This window comes from Meles meles, chromosome 1 (assembly GCF_922984935.1).
Source record: "Meles meles chromosome 1, mMelMel3.1 paternal haplotype, whole genome shotgun sequence".
NCBI lineage: Eukaryota > Metazoa > Chordata > Mammalia > Carnivora > Mustelidae > Meles > Meles meles.
In genome coordinates this window covers 167,650,375-167,670,444 of record NC_060066.1, presented here as the reverse complement: position 1 = coordinate 167,670,444, position 20,070 = coordinate 167,650,375, and the positions used below count along the sequence as shown (strand labels likewise).

The 20,070-nt window shown below is 38.0% G+C and overlaps 1 pseudogene; it reads right to left on the bottom strand.

Moving 5' to 3' along the window:
• Positions 1–457: 457 nt before the first annotated feature.
• LOC123955487 lies at positions 458–8,961 on the bottom strand (annotated as a pseudogene).
• Between the last annotated feature and the right edge of the window lie 11,109 nt (positions 8,962–20,070).

Genomic DNA, 20,070 nt, shown 5'->3' with positions numbered 1-20,070 from the left:
AAGTACTTTTTTTTTTTTAAGTTGTAACATTCCAAGTTTTAATAGTATTACAAGGACATAAACAATCATTTCCCGAGTTAACAGTGCAATGTAAAATTTAATCTGTATTGCTAAGAAGACATTTTACTGCATAGAAACATGATCAAAATGATCATTTACTTTATCATGTCATAAAACACCAGAGCTTACTGTAAAACAGTGATACACTTTAAATGGTAAGGAAGTTTGTGACTCGTCACAAAAGACTCCTATATGGACTTGTTGCCATGATTGATTCCAGGTCAGAGATCAGTAGTAAAATAAGTTATGGTACAAAATAAAGTCAACAAGTCATCTATATGGAAGGAACGGTTGATTTCACTGAAAAAACTGAAACCTGGATTCTAGTTGACACTTTAGTTAGTATGTACAAAAATGTGCTCTTAAAAAATCCTAAATAATCACAAATTTAGACAAAAACAGTTGAATAAAGGACAATGACAGTTCTTCATTATGCTGTAAAACTATGGATCTCATCTTTGGAAAAGTTCAGCTCATGCAGCAACCTTATTCCTTGTTCTGTGAATGGTGTTGGTCCACAAATGTAGATGAGGACTTTGGATTTGTCTAAACTTCTTTTCAAAAATTCAGAAAGAAGAGCTGGTGAAATGTGTCCCCGCTTGCCATTCCATTCAGAAGTAGGTGCTGAGAAAACAAATTCAACATCAAATCTTTTATCTTTAAATGCTAATTTCTCCAACTGGCTTCTCCAAATTATATCATCCTCTGTTTTATTGAAGAACATCAGCTTCACTTTCCTGAGACTGGGTATGTTAGTCAAAGCATAATTCAGTATTTTAACCATTGGTGTGAAGCCTATTCCAGCTGCCAATAAAAAGAGATCTTCTAATTCTTGGAACTGGGATGTTTTAAAATTGCCCTCAGGATTGCTTATGGAAACAGAATCTCCAATCTAAAGATGATCAAGCTCTGGTGTGAAGAGTCTATTAGGATAGATTTTGATCAAAAAGTAGATGTATTTATTGTTGAGAAGAACTGGTTCCTTGAACTCTGAGAGAAATCAGATATAGGTGTATATGGCTTCACAATTTCAGTACCTGTAATAGTTAGCTTGAGGTAAACATGTTGCCCAATTGGCACCTGGAGATGAATGCTTGGTGGTAGCATCAAGCAGAAGAGCTTCGTATCATGACTAACACCTTCCTTGGAAATTAACTGGCATTTTCTATAGTACAAGCCTGTATCTTTCCTTGGAATAAGTGAATTATGATTCTCTAGGGGGTTACCAAGATGTTTCAAGAAGTACTTTTAAAACATCTACTATGTTAGAAGAGTACTCAGTATTGAAAATGGTGAATTAAATCACCCCCTGACTTTAAGCAACTCCCAATCTAAGGAAGGAAGCAGACAATAAAATGTTAAGAAGTTAAAAGGCCAGTCAGGAGTAAGCACGAAGTGAAGTGGGTGGTCAGGTAAGGCATCTCCAAGACAGTGATATCAATGCTAAGCCCAGAAGAATGAGTGGGACTTATTGAGATAAATTCTGTATGTGTGTGCATACACATTGGCATGAGTCCATGGACACATGCACACGTGGGGGTGGGGTATTATAATAGTCATCAAAGTATCAGTTAAGATTAAAGAACAATAATATTTATTTTTCATTCTAATCATTCAATTATCAAAGATCCTTGTAACTATTTGAAATTCATGTTTCATGGTGCCTCACCTCTAGGAATTTTTACTCATATGTTTGTTTTACCAATTTATATTTATTTTTTCAAAAATTTTATGTATTTATTTAATTGACAGAGAGAGAAAGACAGCAAGAGAGGGAACACAAGCAAGGGGCATGGGAGAGGGAGAAGCAGGCTTCCCACTGAGCAGGGAGCTGCCCACCCCTGATGCAGGGCTCGATCCCAGGACTCTGGGATCATGACCTGAGCCAAAGACAGATGCTTAATGACTGAGACACCCAGGTGCCCCTACTGTTAGTTCATTTTTAAAGAAAGCATAAAAGACATTGCAATTAAAAGAAAGAGCTTGAGTTCATGTTCTGTTCCTTCCTAGCTATGATCTTAAAACATTCATATCAAATATCTCCTCTCAGGCAAAGTTAGTTTCATGGCCTCTAAAATGATACCAGACTAATAAAAATGGACAACAGAATCAAACCAACATTTCACAGAGAAGGAAACATGAATGACCAGTAAGTCAACGAAAGGATTCTCATCCTCATTAGTAAGCTGGGTAAGTCAAATGAAAATACAACTTTGTACTCGTAAAATTGGCTAAAATTAAAATTTGGCAATTTCAAATGTTAACAATGATGCAGCGCAAGATTTGGCAAACGTAGCACATGGTACAAATCTAGTCTGCCACCTGCTTTTGTATAGCCCATGAGCCAAGAATGCTTTTTACACTTTTAAATGAAAAGTGTAAAAAAGATTATTAGTCTTTCACAGAGAACCATTGCTCAATTTTACCACTTGGTGCTAAAGCCTAAAACACTTACTACATGGCTGCTTACAGAAAATGTCTGTTGACCTCTGATATGGAGCATAAGTATTCTCTTACACTGCTGGCAGGGAAAAAAAAATGGTACAACTGGTTCAGAAAACAATTTTGTGTATCTAGTAAGATGAACAGGTACAAACTCCAGGACCTAGCAATACCCTAGAGAAACTCTTGCCTACTCAAATAACACTGTTGGTAACTGGGGAAAAAAATGGAACAAATACAAATGTCTACCAATAATAGTACAGAATAATAAAGTGACAACACAGTGAATACAGCTATCAACACCACCATGAGCGAATCTCACAAAGAAGATGCTAAGTAAAAATACAAATTCTAGAGTAGCTCTGTCTAGTAGAAAAATGATGAAACATATTTCATTTTAAAATTTCTAGTAGCCATTTAAAAACAAAGAAACATGAAATTTTAATAATATATTTCATTCAGTCTAATATATTTCACCATGAATCCAATATAAAAATATTTATATGACTTTTTTTGTACCAAATCCTCAAAATTTGGCATGCATTTTATATGCACAGGACATTGCAATTTGGACCAGTCCTTTCTCAAGTGCTCAGTAGTTGCACGGCCATGAAATTGAACAGCACAGTTTGAAAAGATGCAAACAGTATAATTTGATTTACATTCCATCTTCAAAGTAGGCAAAATGAAATGTTATGCTATTTAGGGATACATATATGTGGTAAAACTACAAAGAGAACTAAGGAGGTGATAATGTAAGATCCAGATGGCTGTGACACGGGGGGAAGGTAAGAGGTTACTGAGATGGAGGGCTGGTTCTGAGGGGTTCAGATAATGCTTTATTTTATAAGTGTGATGATGGGTATATGGATGCTTGTTTTTTTAAATATATGTTATAACTATTTTGAAGCTATTCACTATTCCATTAAAAAAATGTAAAAGTAAACCTCTGTATCAGAGGCTTACCTCAGAGAGAAGTTGTAACATAACTGCTATGCAAAACTTTTTGAACAGTAGAACAGAATGTAAACAGACAAGTTAGTATCTATTATTGTTCCTTATAACTTTATAATTGGAAGGTCCATATGTGCAGAAGTTGCCACAAGATAGGGACTTTAAATAGAGAGAACTGAGCAATACAAGAGAATGTAAACTGTTAGCTGATACCCACAAAACAGAAGAGGAGAAATGGAAAAAAATCAATAAGGAAGAAAGAAATCTACATAAGTGGCAACAGAGACATGTGCAAGTCTTGAAGGGTGACCAGCTGTTGCATCTCTGAGATTTGTCAAAAAAGACTTGTGGGGGAGAGTCACTTGACAGGAAGCTGTCACGGAGGCTTGGGAGGGAATCAGGGCGGTGATATCCTTCAGGGTGGGATGGAGAGCAGCAAACTATACTGGGAAAGAGCCCCAGGCAGATGCGGTACTTGAAGCAGGTCCTAGTCTGCTGCACAGACTGTCTACACACAAAGAGTTGCGATTGGCAGCAGGAGCACACGCTTGGCAGAGTCAAGGCGGCTTCTTTTTCTGGCTCTGCCACTCTTCCATTTTACCATTTTCAGTAACTGGCTTGAAGCAGAAGAAATGAGCTCTCTGCAGTGTTTCTTTCTCTTCTAAGATGAGATGATAAGAAAGCCAGAGTATGCATGACACTGTAACGGAGCAGAGAGCTATGTGGATACCAGGTGAGCCTGTTCCATGACCTATCTCTCATCATATGTGTATAGGAAGGTAGAGGAGTGGTAGTCAGGGACTAGGACCACCCAAGTCTTCCCAAACAATCTCCCGTAAAAGTATTCGAAATGAGGTCGTAATTAGTGTCCAGTGTCCCTTTGGAAGATCACATGATCATTACAGCTACTGACTCTGCAGAAACAGAGCTAAATTTCATTCAGACTGTGGTCTGAGAGAACTGTGACAGCCATGCAAAAAAAAAAAAAAAAAAAAGAAAGATAAATACTTCTTTGATTTTTACTATGAAATGTACATGATAAAGAGTTCTGAAAACATGTGCAAAGGTGCCTACAGATAAAGTTTGAGGGTTCTTTGGGAATATTTAGTCAGAACATCTGCAAAGAAACCGATACCACAGTGTAGCCCTAAGCCCCCCCTCTGCGAGATCATATCTGCTGTGTGCTTTACTTCTTGGTGTCCCTTACAAAAGCTAGGGAAGTGCTTGAATCAAGACAGGAACTCAGCAAAAGAGAGTTAATAAAGCCACTGCCTAAACATGAGCAAATGTGCCCTGTCTCCTGGTATGTGTGATAAACTCCCATGTGTACCACCAGGAAATCACTTCAGATGCATAATTTTGCTCAACCTTCAGAACATGCCTGAGAGAAAGAAACTTTCCTCTGTATCAAAGATGAGAAGACTGAGGCCCAGAGAGAGGGGTCTTGGCCCCAATAGGAAGCTGAGCTTGGACTTGAACTCTTTTTAATCTGTGAGATTTCAAAGTTCACATTTGTCTCATTGTATTACACGATGTACTAAATTTATTGAATATAAACTTAGTGTAGGTGTTTATAAACAATTTAATCCTTGCAACCACTTTGAAGGCACAATTCTCCTTCCTTTCCAGCCTAGATAACTAGGCTGGAAACTCCCTGAACACTTCAGGGAGCCAGTTCTAACACTCTCCAACTACTTTGCTAGCGCCACTACCCCACACTGACATTCCATGTAGAGCCACTACTCCCAGCCTGCCAGTCTCAGCAGGCTTCCCTCCAAAGTGACTCCTGTCCTATCACACCTGCCAGGCAGCCCTGTCTGGGACCAGCACTACTCCAAAGTGACTGCTGCCTTGGGGAGGAGAGAAGAAAATGCTATACATGAGCACAACCAGAGTTCCTGCAGCTGAGCCACTCAGCTGGCTGCATAGGAAGCAAGCCCTGCCCTTTGCTGTTCCTGTAGCTGTGAAGGAGAGGCTAACTGCAGAAGCTAGGCTGATTGCTGACACCATACCCCAATGAGCCAACTGCTGCCTTAGCCAGGTCTCTCAATAGAACCAGGAGCAGACTCTACCCAGCGCACTCATAGCAAGCAAAGGGGGTCATTGCATCTGACTGCACTGAGGACAGATGAATGGATAAAGAATAGGTGGCATATATACACAATGGAATACTATGCAGCCATCAAAAGAAATGAAATCTTGCCATTTGCGATGACGTGGATGGAACTAGAGGGTATCATGCTTAGTGAAATAAGTCAATCGGAGAAAGACAACTATCATATGATCTCCCTGATATGAGGACGTGGAGATGCAACATGGGGGCTTAGGGGGATAGGAGAAGAATAAATGAAACAATATGGGATTGGGAGGGAGACATACCATAAGTGACTCTTAATTTCACAAAACAAACTGAGGGTTGCTGGGGGGAGGTGGTGTTGGGAGAGGGGGAGGGGGGTTATGGACATTGGGGAGGGTATGTGCTATGGTGAGTGCTATGAAGTGTGTAAACCTGGCGATTCACAGACCTGTACCCCTGGAGATAAAAATACATTTTATGTTTATAAAAAAAATAAGAAATAAATTAAAAATTTAAAAATGTGTATAATAATACACATGTACAATGAAATATTACACAGCCACTAAAAAGAATGAGACCTTGTCACTTGACAATACAGATGGATCTAGAGGGTATTACCTTAACTGAAATAAGTCAAAGAAAGACAAATACCATATTATTTCACTTAAATGGGAAATCTAAAAAACAATACAACAAAGAGACTCTTTAAATATAGGGAAGACCTGATGGTTACCAGAGGGTAGTTGGATGAGAAGTAGGCAAAATAGATGAACTTTAATCTATAAAATCAATCTAAAAATCATCTACAAAATCAATAACCTATAGAGATGAAAAGCAGAGCTTAGGGAATATAGTCAATAATATTATAATATGTTGTATTATGTTCACAATACACAATATGGTGTATTATAATCACACAGATGGTGATTTCATTTATCACCATGAGCACTGAGTAGAGTCCAGAATTGTCAAATCACTATTCTATACACCTGAAATTAATATTGTGTGTCATCTCTATTTCCATTTAAAGAAAGTGAAAACCAATGCCCTATTAGAGAAAACCTATAGGTTCAGTAACTGAAATATCAGAGATGATATCAGAGATGATCATTTCAGCAAATAATTTAATGTATTCCAAATCATCTGTCTACTACCTATTCTCACTTTCTTTTTATCCCCTAAAAAATATTCTTCAAGTCAATATTTCAAATGGGTTTTGACCTAGAACTGAAATCTGGTTTTTTTCCTATTGAGCTTCTTCTAAGTGAAAGCATCATTAATATAATGGCAGGGAGGTGGGACTCAGATATTGATACCCAAGTCACAATTCTAGAAAAAATTTCAGAATGGAGCTCTTGAAAAATGTTTGTTTTTTTCTTTTTTCCTCCTCTAGCCCAGTATGACAAACCATGCCACTGGAATAAGGCACATCACTAAAGGAAAATGATTGGTATTCTCTCTCTCACACACACAAACTCATAAGAGAATAAGATGTTTTTCCATATTCTGAAATATACTCAAGAAACATTGTGTTTCTTTCCCTATAGCTTGCTTCTAATTCCAATTGAAGTAATACTATTCTGGCTCAAACTTTCACTTCTTTTGACATATTATAATTTCACATTAACTAGTGACTCATCAGGATAGAAGCTATATTTTTTTTTAGACCTTCTCCTTCCCTTCACCTAAACTAGGGATAATTTGAGCTTGTTGACTTAGCTATTTCTGTGGGAAATAGAATAGAAATAGAATCTTACATTTCCAGGATTTACTATTACTAGGGATCTCTAAATATAGTCAGGACCATTACCTTCACTAAGATTCTTGGAAGGATTCTTGAATTTGGGCAAAGTTAGGCTTGGTTGTGCCTGACTCTGCCATTAATTTCGCATTCATCACACACTCCGGGGAAGAAGGGGAAAACAGAAAAAAAAAATGAGGTTCACAAATAGGTCAGTCCTGGATAATTTGGTGAAATAATTACCATCCCAGAGGCCACATAGTGCAATAAACAACCTGCACTTGGGGCCATAACTGCAGGACTCAGGGCTTTCCTGACCTGCTATTCCACATGTCATGTATGAGTTCATTCACCTGCAACAACCACATGGTATTGTATCTGCTTCATTATCTGTACTCTTCACTGGACTATAAATTACATAATGACAGGATTTATGCTTGACTTGTTCAGCATTGATTCTCCAACCCCAACCAGAGAACCCAGCTCTGATTTAGAACCCTAGGTTTACATGAAATACAGTTCAATGAGGCCTCAAAAGGATTTATTTAGAAATGCCCTGAAATTACTTTAACCAGTTGTGTAACTTTTGGCCAGAAGCTTTATCTTCACTGCATGTACATCTTTAAAAAGAAGTCATTGATATGGCCCCAACATATCATATCAGTGTTGCAGTGAAAGTCAAGAGTTGAAAAAGAATAGGTAGATATTCCAACATGCTAGGCAAAGGAGAGGTCTGGTCTCCCCATAAGTCTTTTATCTGGAATGCCTAACAGAAGGTATAGGCATTCTCCGAATGATTGACTCTGGCATCCTTTAAAGTTCATTCCAACTTTGAGACCCTATGATTCTATAATTCTAAATAATAGCTTCTGTATATTTGGAGTTACACATGCCTAGTTGCCCCCATTGAAGCATAAAGAATAAATATCTTAAAACATTTCTTTGAAGCAACTAATAAATCTCTCTGATATAAGTTTATCTCTAGGACTCTACAGTATCTCCTGACCCACAGTTAAACTGGTTAGAATGTTAATATCAAACATTTAGCTAATTCTAAACTTCACATATATAATAATAGACTTTAATAAAGTATATCATTAAAAATTGTTATATCACTAAGTTCTCTAACACCTATTGTAACTTTCATGCTGTGGAGGAAAATGAGGGTCTTACTTGCAACGCTATTTTCCTGGAATAGAAAATGGCAGGAAGAATCATACATTTACTTTTGAAACATTATCATTGCTAATATATGTGCAAATTAAACTTAGAAAGTCCACTCTTCACCATTCCTGAGGTTAAAAGTTTCTATTGGGTCTGTATGAGTTTCATATTGTTGCTGTGACAGATTACTTTAACCTAGTGGCTTAAAACAACACAAAGTTATCTTTTTATAGTTCCAGAAGTCAGAAGTCTAAAATGGGTCAGGAGGGCTATAATCCTTCTGGAGACTCAAGGGGAAAAAACTGTTGCTTTTCTTTTTCCAACTTGTAAACATTACCTGCCTTACTTGGCTTGTGGCCACTTCCTCCATCTTCAAAGCCAACAGCATAGTATTATCTCTTCCAGATATTTTGTCTCCTCCTGCTTTACTTTTAGAAAGGTCCTTGTGATTATATCTGGCCCACCAGATAATCCAAGATAACACCTCCTCTCCAGATCTTGAAATTACAGCTACAAAAGTCATTCTTTATCTAAGATAACAGTCACAGGTTTTGGAGACCAGGAGGTCTTTTTGGTGGGGTAGACATATTTGGTGGGGTAGGAGAGGTAGGGGTAGGGGAGACTTTATATCAACGTTCTACAAGCTTATTTTACAAACTCAATTTCTTTGATCCCAAATGAGGTGCTAAAAAAAAAAAAAGGACTCTACCAGGACTGTTTCACAGCACAGTGCTAATCAGAAGGACTTGTTCTGAAAATGTAAAAACTTGGTGTTAAACGTATTTCTCTAATTGGTGGCCTTGATATTGTCACTTATCTCTTAATTTTTCATTTTCTCTCCAGAAAAAAAAAATTAAAGAAGCTATCATAATCCACCTGTACCTAGAAAAAAAATAACTTATTAATAATCTATTATGCTAGCCTGTTTGTTAGGTGATTTCTGCATTTGTGATTTAATTTTCCAACTGATTTATACAAAGTGTTCATTTTTCTATTTTCATGGATAAGGAAATTGAGTTCCAGAGAGGTTAGGAGATTTGCTGAAGATAACATGGTAGTAAAGGAGCCTGGATTTGGGCCCCAATCTATCCCATTCCAAAGCCTTCCCTTTTCTCATAAGTTTAGGTTGCCTTCCTCAAAAGGCTGTGGGAGAGTCCAATGAGACCATGTTTGTGACAATATTTTTACACTGAAAGTACTACTTAGATGAAAGGCATTATTATTATTACTGCAAGTAAGAGACTTTGTTCTGACATTTCTATTAATGTGCCTGCCAACATCATAACTCTGTATGTGTATTTGCATAGTTTTAAAAATATTATTCAAAGAATAAAGCCTGTCTTCTTATATCATTAAGTTAATGTTTTTCATTTAAAGTGGACTTAAGAAGGCTTTCCAAATATGTTATTAAATACCTCAAACCTCTTAACCACAGAAGTATCCCCGGGGAAGCCCCTAGCCCTGGGCAGCAGACATCAATCAATGAGCTCTCTTCAATTCTTGTGTTCTGCATACTCCATAATTTTTCTCCCCTGAATCATTTTCTTTGTTTCTGTAGATGATAATCTCCCTCTACTGGGGTTGTGTGGATCAACTCACTTCAATCCATACATGTATACAGGTTGGCACCTTGCTGATTTCTAATGCCCCCTGGGGAAGCAAAGCATCTCTATTTCAATTCACATTGTTCTTGACACTTAAGAAAAAATATTGTGTTCTTTATATACTTCAAGACATAATGTTAGTATTTGCTTAATATTTCCTTCCCTAAAGAAGATACCACTGAGACATCACCAATGATGGCCAAACACTGTTACGTTATTAGAGCAAAAAGGAGATGGGCCGTGCATAATGGGGAATGAACATAGATCCTAGATAAGCAGTTGAAATGCTTATGTACTTATAGTATCACTGAATTTTATTTGCATGTATCCATCTTTCAGCACATTTTCCTTCCTCTGCCTGGAATATATTTCTGCCTAGCGAACCCCAGTTTATTCTTCATGATACACCACTAATAAATTTTGAATACCCATATTTATTTATTTTATTCTGAAAGCAAACATTAGGTTTGTGGATCAAAGACCAGCATTATTATTATTTACAGCAATAACAGCATTGATTCTTTATACCCCATTCTACCCCCTCAGGACAGCGATGAGAACAAATGTCACACTGCATATATAAAGAAAGGATTCTCCAAATTATGAATCTGGGTGTTTATATAGGAACCACTACACACTTGCCACCCCCTACCCCTTTCTCAGGTCCCTTTCTCAGAGAGGGGAGAGAAACCTTTCTTCATATAAACAGATCTTCTCTGGAAAATTTCCCAAGGTAGATACAATCTTTTGGAAGCTTTATAACAAATGGCTCCTTGTTTTGTCTTCCTTTGAGATTGAAACACCTAGCTCTAGTGGGATAAACCCCTAACTCTCTCTTTCTCTCTCTGGGGTAATTTACTATTTTAGGGTTACTAATCAGTTATCCTTAATCCAGCTTGCTAATAATTTTTGTTCAGAAAGTATATGATCATGCAGAAATATGGAAGTATTTACATGGTGTCCTTGTACCATTAGTCCCATATCCCCCGCCACCCTGCCATCTCGTTCTGTCATAACCTTTGTTAATTCGCCTCAAACTGGTCTCTATCTCCAGGGCAAACAGTTTCTGGCATAAAGCAGGAGATAAATACGGGTTTACTGACTAAGCAAATATTTTCTGAGCAATTGTATTATATAAGGCCACAGGTTATCTTAAAAACGAAGTACTTTTCAACTGGTTATCTCTTACAACAGTATTTTGAGATATGTCTGTCTCTTTTTTACCTATAGAGAAATTTTTTTGCTTTCTCTATTCAGAAGAAATATTCCTGAGGTCATAGAGTCAGTGATAGAGCTTGGATCCAAACCCAGATCTGTCTGACTTAGCAGCTTCTGCTTTTAACTATAACTCTTTGATAGGCACCCAAGAAACAAGTGAATGTTTGAAATGTGATTGGACTCCCTAGAAAGAGTCTGAAATGGGTATTCCTGTGCAGATGGTTTATTGAAGGCTGTATTCTCAGGAGAAAGGAGGTATAAGGACCAAGGTAGGTAGCAGTAGGGTGGGGAGAGAAAGCTAAGAATGAGCTCGCAACTGAAGACTAGCTTCATCTTTATCCTAGAACAGGATCTGGAGCCCATTTTATACCCCAGAGTTAGTCCCATCATCAGGCAAGAGGCCAGCCTTCTACAGCCCCATGTTAATCATTCCTCTTTTCAGTCTTCCCCCAGAGTGAGAGCAGGCCTAACATTCTAGACACAAAAGGGATTTCTTCAGGGAAGTGAAGAACTCTGTGCTGTTAGCAGCCAGTACTCATGGGACAAATGAATGGTTGTATTTGCCTCAAAAAGGGAACCCAGGTAGGGTACCATGAGCATCTTCTCTAGAAGAGCTAGCTAGGATGCAGTGATTACACCCTTTGTGGATGGGGCAATAGCCTTCTGGCTTTGCCTGGCTATGTGCTCCAGAAGCCAAATAAGTATTGGCTGTCTTTCTTCTGGATCAGCAGAGCTTCTAGCTTTAAGCTGAATTGGCTGCTTTTGCAAAAGAGGCTCTGCCTCTAAATCTTGCTGAAAATGTTGGGCCCTTTGGCTCAGATTGCCAAAATACGCACTTGGCACTTCTAGATGAGGTATTCAAGGAGAGACTCCACCTGTACAGCCTCAGGAACCTGCTGGGTACACTGTTCCTGGGAACACGTTCCTTGGACAGGAAATGGCAATTAAGCACCTGTTACCTAAGGTAATAACAACTGTCATTGTTCGTTTCAATAAATGATTTTTAATCATCTGTTTAGTTTTCTTATTTAGACATCTGGGTGTCAGGCAGCTCTTTAGTTTATTTATAAACTAAACAATTACCAGCTCAGGACATAAAACTTAAACTGTAGATAAGTCATTAATGTGTACTGAATTAATATTCAGTGTCAGGCATCTCGCTCCTTTTAAACATTTTTTTAACATTTATTTAAAGTAGGTATTGTTGTTACTTCTTTTGGCAGATGAGGAAACTAAGGTACAGAGAAGTGAGATAATTAGTCTGATAAGAGTTAATGACCCCAGATTTAAAATCAGGTCATTTTTTCCCCAATTATATACATGCATTTCAACTTCTCAAGTACTAAAAACCTTGCTTTCATCAAATCTTAGACTAAAGGGGGTATAGCTCAGGGGTAGAGCATTTGACTGCAAATCTTAGACTAAGTCCTATTTTTCTGTTTTCAAAAGGCTGCTTGATGGTTTTGATTACTTTTTAGACAAGAAGGGCCCAAAATATTTCAGGCCAGTACCACATTCTCCATGCAGCAACAAGAGTGATCTTTTTAGAACCCTAATAGGATCCTGTCACCCCCAATTTGCAACTCTTTGGTGGTTCACCATTACACTCAGGATAAAACTGAGACGATGCATACAGCCTGTGATCAGCCTGGCTTGGACTCTGTGTCAATAGACCATCTCATACCACACCCACCTTATTATCTCCAGTCCAGCGAGACTTCTCTCTTTCCCCATACTTCTGCTGTCTCCTCTCCCTGTACCACTTTTTCTCTCATAACTAATTTTCTCTGTTCTTTTGTATCTCAGTTCAAAGCCACCTCCTCTGGGAGGCTTTTTCTCATCTCCCAAATTTGTTTAGGTGCTCTGTATCCTCAAGAAACAATATCTTTCCTTCTTATCACTTATCAGTTTGTTGTTTCACAAATATTAATTTGATTAATGCTTCATTTCCATCACAAGACTGTACGCTTCAGAAAGGCAAAGACTTTATTTCTTGTGCTTAGTTCCATATTGCCAATACTTAGAATAAAGTACCTAGCACATAACACACTGTCGAATGAATGAGTGAATAAGTTTTCCCCATCCCTCCTTCTTTACTCCATCATAACCATATGGTCCAAGGCTGAGATAGGAGCCCAAATCTTTTTTTTTTCACATTTGGCTTATACATCATGACGTAAATAACATTACAAGACAGGCTGGCATGCTATGCTGTACAACGGAATAGCTCAGAGAGCCTCTTCCTTTACAGAGCAGGAAGCATAAGCTGACCAGCTTTCTATGGCTTTAGATCTCATATACCACACCTAATATACAGGAATTCCTAACTATAGAGGCAGGACATTTCAGATCCATTGTAAGCAGCACCAACTAGTACAAAGAACCTAGGCACTGAAGCCATATCATGTTAATTAAATAACCTTGGGAAAGTTCCTTAAGCTTTCATGCACTCAGTTTCCTTACTGAAATGATAGCTCTAAAAGCAAAGTATATAGTAGACAAGAGATGATCATGACTAAAACACAGACTGTTAGGTCAAGAGGATGTTGCCCAAGGTATTTCATATCATGTTGAAGAATTCTAAGTCTTGCAGGAGGCAAAGTGGCCACTGGTGATAAAGTGAAGGTGATTTGGCAAGGGGCTAAGGAAGACTGTTCTGGGGTCACTGCTGCTATTTTAATCAAAGCAGACTTATTGTAATCTGTTCTATGTTCTAAAGGTTCTAAAGAGTGTCTTATTTGAAAATACATTTTAGCTATTAAAAAAAACAAAACTTTCAAAGCCACTTATTTCATCTTGTATTCCCATTTTACAGATGAGGAAACCAAGTCCAGAGAAGTCTCACATACCTCGACCATCCAGTTATAATACTCATTTTTCTACCATCTCCTCCTCATACATGCTTGGACTTTACAGTGAATTATCTCAAAGTCTATGGATCACTTCACAAAGTTCCCTCTGCTACTCTCACTCAGATTAGTAAATCAGGAGACCTGGCTTCTAGTCTTGAGTATATCAAGAAATGACTATATAACTCTAAGATACAACTATTCTGGGCCCAGGCTTCCTGTCTGAAAAATGAGGTGATAACATCTGGACTCCCTCGTGGAAAATGGTTGTGAGGTTATAAGAAGCAGAGAGTGACAAAATGCAAAACTTCTTTGATTACTATAAAACATCATCTTTCTATCTTTGAGAACTAGAGAAAAAAAATGGCCTAAGTCCACCATTTAATAAATGTTTGTTGAAGGAAGGAAAAGGAAAAAGGGAAGGAAGGCAAGAAGACAGGCAGATGGGCTTACTTCTAGTCCTCTCCTATTAATGGCAAATTTCTAAATCTCATAAAAATGGAAACACCTGGAGCGCCTGGGTGGCTTAGTGGGTTGAGGCCTCTGCCTTTGTCTTGGGTCGTAGTCTCGGGATCCTGGCATCGAGCTCCGCATCAGGCACCCTGCTCAGTGTGGAGCCTGCTTTCCCCTTTCTCTCTGCCTGCCTCTGCCTATTTGTGATCTCTCGCTCGCTCTCTCTCTCTGTCAAATAAATAAACAAAATCTTTTTAAAAAATGGAATCACTCATAAAATGCAATTGCTGCATTCCTCTGATAAAGAAGAGATTCACACAATCCCTGGACCTTGGTCTTGTGGGTCCTAGATTCCACACAACTGGTTTCAGCCTTGAAATGATTTGCTTCATGATCTGGCTGAATAAATGGAATGTTCAAGCCCTGGATCAGGAAACCCAAAATATGGTTCAGTGAAACCTAAAATGTGTTTTGCCCCCAGACCTTTTCCTTTTATCTTTCAAGACCTATGTAATTTAATGGAAATTGAAGAAGTGTGGGACAGATTGCACTTCTTCCCCACACTTTCCCATCCATTGTAACCATTAACTTCAAAAGAATTTAGCCTGGAAGGAAGCAAATATGAGTGTAGAAAGGGATAAGATGTGGTTTTTTGAGGGATGGGGGTGGGTGGAAGAGAACCACCCAAGTTCTTCAGGCACTAAAACCACAGCCTATGGGGCATTTCTTTTCATTCATGTTGTGTGCAGAATTGCTTATGAAGATGCAACTCACCCACACATCTTCCAAGTACACTGCCCAAGACTTCTACACCCTGAGGTTTCCAGTGGCCTGAACTGTCTTCCCACTCCCATCTCTGAGTCTTGTATGTGTCCATCACATATCATCAACTCAACATATTAAAGCCAAATCCATCACTTCTTTCCTGTGAGCAGTTTGTTAGTAGCAATGTTATTGTTGTTCTTCTCGTATTCAACCTATAATTAATTCTTAGACATATCTTTGACTCTTCTCCCTTGCTGCAACTCCATTTCCAATTATTATTATGTTTAATGATCTCATTCTCTCACAGTTTGTACCTAGGGTTACTGCTAGAATTTATTTCATGCTTGATTAGCTCTTATATGAACTCTTACAGTAGCATAATGGGTAATATTTACTCATAGCAAGGTTTCTCAACCTTAGAACTACTGATATTTGCATTAAATAATTGCTTGCTGTTTGGGACAAGGGGATGTTCTGTGGCTTGTAGGATATTTAACAGTACCTTTAGCTTCTACCCGGTAGATGCCAGTGGCATGCCCCTCCCTGCTCCCAGGTGGTGACAACCAAAACTGTTTCCAGACATTGCCAAATGTCACCAGAGGGGCAAAATCAGCAGTGGTGATTGAAAACCACTGCTTTAAGTCAAGAATGTCAGATACTCATTATGTATGTCATCATTTCAGCTTTCTGATATTATGGGAGAAATCTATGACCAACCAAATAATTTATCTCATCTTAATCTTGCCTCTCTGTTCATCAGTGTCAGGGAATGTGGCTTTCTATTGCTGTATCTCAAGTCCTTGTATCTGAAAGGTCCTTGGAATATATTTTTTGAAAAGAAAAAAAAAAGAATTAATTTATCACTTCTTGTTCCATTCCACCACTGGGAATTTAAAAATTCCATAGGCCACAGATATCTCAGTATCTCTTGCTCAGGTGCACTGCACAGAGATGCCTATCTTATATCATAAGCACTATAGAACTGTATATTTACCATAAACTTCTAACTGATGGAAGAAGTATCTTGAAGAAGATGTGAGTTTTTAAAAATTATTTGCACGAGAGCATCCTGTAGCCTCATGGAGACCCTGCAAACTCCTCACTATGAACTCAAGATTCCATTACTTAATCCTCTCTCTCTCAGAACCAGCATAAAGCTCAGTTCTACAGCCTGATGTCCAAAGCCTTCTAAGATCTGGCCCCCACCTACCATTCCGTGTTTCCTTCTTACTTCTTCCTTTCTTGAAGTTTCTACTTTATTTTGGGAGTCCTTGAACATACCTTGTTTTTCCATCTCTACAGTGTTGTTGACTATTTGTCACCACCTGAAATGTTCTAACAACTAATCACTTATATTTATTGACTTAACTTTATGGATATAAGAAATCAACAGGTTTTGGGGGCCTCATGGGACACATGCTTTATATATTATTCATTTAAAATCTTGTGGGTAAGATTATCTCCAATTTACATTTTTTTAAAAATTTTATTTTATTTCTTCAGTGTTCCAAGATTCATTGTTTATATACCACACCCAGTGCTCCATGCAATACATGCCAATTTACATTTGAGGAAACCAAAGATTTGTCCAGATGGACAAACTCAGAGACTTGTCAAATTGTGTAGAAACAGGATGCAATTTGAGGCACTAAAGTGGCTATGATCCTTGATAGTTATTTCTCTTTTCCTATCTTACCTATCTTTCTACTCATTCCCATGGGATAAAACCTGTCTCTTAAACCCAGGTTCTTTGTAGAAATAAAACATGTAGTTGTTTACAGGGGCTGTTGGACAAAGACTGATATATTTTTTTTGTCTCATCTAACCACAGCCTGCTGCCGTAAGACTTATATGTGCCTTCTGAGTCAAGGTCTACAACACCCTACCACCAGTAGAATTTAGTTCAAAAAATCAGAGCTTACCATCACAAACTAAAGAACAATCTAAGTGTACAGGGCAGGACCTTTCTTCTACACCAACATACAGGACTATTGGCAGTGGGATCCCAGCTTCCAAAGACCAGGATACCAATATGTACATATTCACGAACACAGATTAACTTTGTTAGCAGGAAGGGAAGGAAAAAGAAAGATACAGAAAAAAGTAAAGAAATGAAAGTGTAAGGAAGAGATTATACAGGTTCATTTTGAGAATGGGGGTGCCTTATAGAATGTAGAACTCAAATGATCTGGATTACATCCATAGTAGGCATCATCAATAATTTTTAGCATAGGAAAGATAGTAATCCTTTTAAGGGAAGGCAGACTTTTAATACTATCTTCACAGAAGGACACTGGTAGATATAATTCATCATTAGGGGAGAAAACTAGAGAGAACCTAGTATCATTTGAACAACTTCCTAAATTTTCAGATAAAGAAATTGGAGCCTCTGAAAAGGAAACAACCCCCAAAATCCATATGACAAATGACTGGCAGAGACTAGAACCCATGCTCCTACTACCTTGTATAGCACTCTTTCCACACATCCACTCAGAATCCTCTGCCAGTTGTGACCTTCTTTCCATAAATTACCACTGGAGGTTGATCATGGAAATTACCACAGACAACTGGGAACATGAAAGCTTGGCTACTTTCCTCTTGACAACATTTATTCTGCATGTGAGTCAGTGCAGAAAATAGTTTGCACTTCATTTATTCATGTACTAATTTTGAATTAAGCTGTACCACATAAATTCTCCTGAAAAACGATGCAATTACGCCTGGACTATTTGAGGAAGGACAACAACATGTGGCTGTAATTATAATGGCAAAACATCTTAGTAACACACTGACTTATTAGTGCAGTAATTAGTGTTGGTGCAATGCATACTGAATAGTCCATAAAACAAATAATGCAATGTAAAATCCTGAAAAAGTGTCATAATTTTCAAGTGAACAATCTTTGGATATTTTGCCTGTAGCATCAACCATTTGGACCAAATTGTTTCAGCCACTACATATAGGAAGCTCTGCCTCCCTCATGAGTACAGATTGTTGGAAAGATCTTCAACTTCTGGCAAAATACTGAATTAGTATATAAAATCTGGAAAATTAAAGCAAAATAAACTCTGTTAGGGACCAATTATGTAAATGCTAGAAAGTACGTGAGGATTTGCTGCATAATCCTGAATTCTGGGGTAGGCTGGGCCAACAGCAGTCATTAAAAACCACAAAATGTGAAACTGTGAGTCTCATAATAATTTATCTTAGAATTGCCTGGAATCTTGAAACATCATTCTTACTGATCCCCTACTTTAGACAGCATGTTTTATAATTTTATGAAAAAAACTTATTCCCAGAAAATCTTAATAAGTGGAATCACAGAAAATATCTTAAAATGATAACTTAGTTTCCATCCAAATTCCACCTTTACCCATTATGTAAACTTACATTAGAACATCTCCTCAGATTTTAAGCTCATGCTTTTTATAATCTCACCCTGAGATAGAAAGTTTGATCTAAAATACTGGATGAGAGAGGTTCAAGGATAGAACACTATAAATTTCCTCTGGATTGTTTTGGCTATATTAAGTGATATGTTACTCATGTACATTTAATAGCAAGTAATACTTGAATTTTAGGCAGGTGTTGAGAAAGGGGAGGGCACAAGGTTAGGGCAGAACTGTGGTAATACTACACAGTGTAGGAATCTTCTTTGAGTTGATTTACCAAGAGCCGGTGGGATGATTGTCAGTGAGCTATAACTCAGGCTTTGTCTTCTCTCACTTTGATATCCATGAAGATCAAGAATCTGCACAGATTCTTAAAGTCATAAGGATGGCACTATCATAATTTCCGATGGGAAATTCTATGTGACACAGTGTCTCAATCAATGGCCTAGGTACACAGAAAGCAAGATTTGGGAGGGTGCCAAAAAGAGTTAGGCCATGAGTTAACAATTATGTGACTGGTCTGGGGGTCATAAGAGTGCTTAGTCCTTGGCTAGATGTGGGGCTTCACTCATAACTATTATAGCCTCCAGGAAAAGGTGCATCCCAGAAAGGATCAATAGTTTTTCCAAGGTCACACAGATTGAAATAACCTAAACCAAGATTTGAATCCATACAGTTAGCTCTAAAGGTTTTACTTTATGAGCTCTAGAGTATAGTGTTTATGTTACAGCCACCTCTTAAAAGGAATAGGAGAAATTCTAGTTTCAACATTTTGGTGAGTGTGAGGCTGCTAGGACATGGTCTAATTTGGATAATTTAGTTAACAGGTTAACCCCTATCATTGAAGTCATCGGTCAATAGTTGAAAGGAGCTGGAGAAAATAGGGAAATGACAAATACATTCACTGAACCTATAACTAATAGATTCAAGAGCAGCCAACTTTATGTCTCCACCATGCCATATGTATCTCATGAAGATTTGTTTATATCCAAGTGTACTTTTTTTTAAAAAAAGATTTTATTTATTTATTTGACAGAGAGAGACTGATCACAAGTAGGCAGAGAGGCAGGCAGAGAGAGGGAGGGAAGCAGGCTCCCCGCAGAGCAGAGAGCAAAATGCAAGGCTCTATCTCAGGACTCTGGGATCATGACCTGAGCCGAAGGCAGAGGCTTAACCCACTGAGCTATACAGGTGCCCCCCACTTTTTTAATATACTTCTGGTCTAACAGATAACTAGTACCCAAAACAAACTCATAGTCTGGGGCTTAAAATCCTATCTTTGCTGCTTGTTCTTGATGACCCTTGGGCATTTCATTCTCCTTCTCAGTCTATTTTCTCATCTGCAAAATGG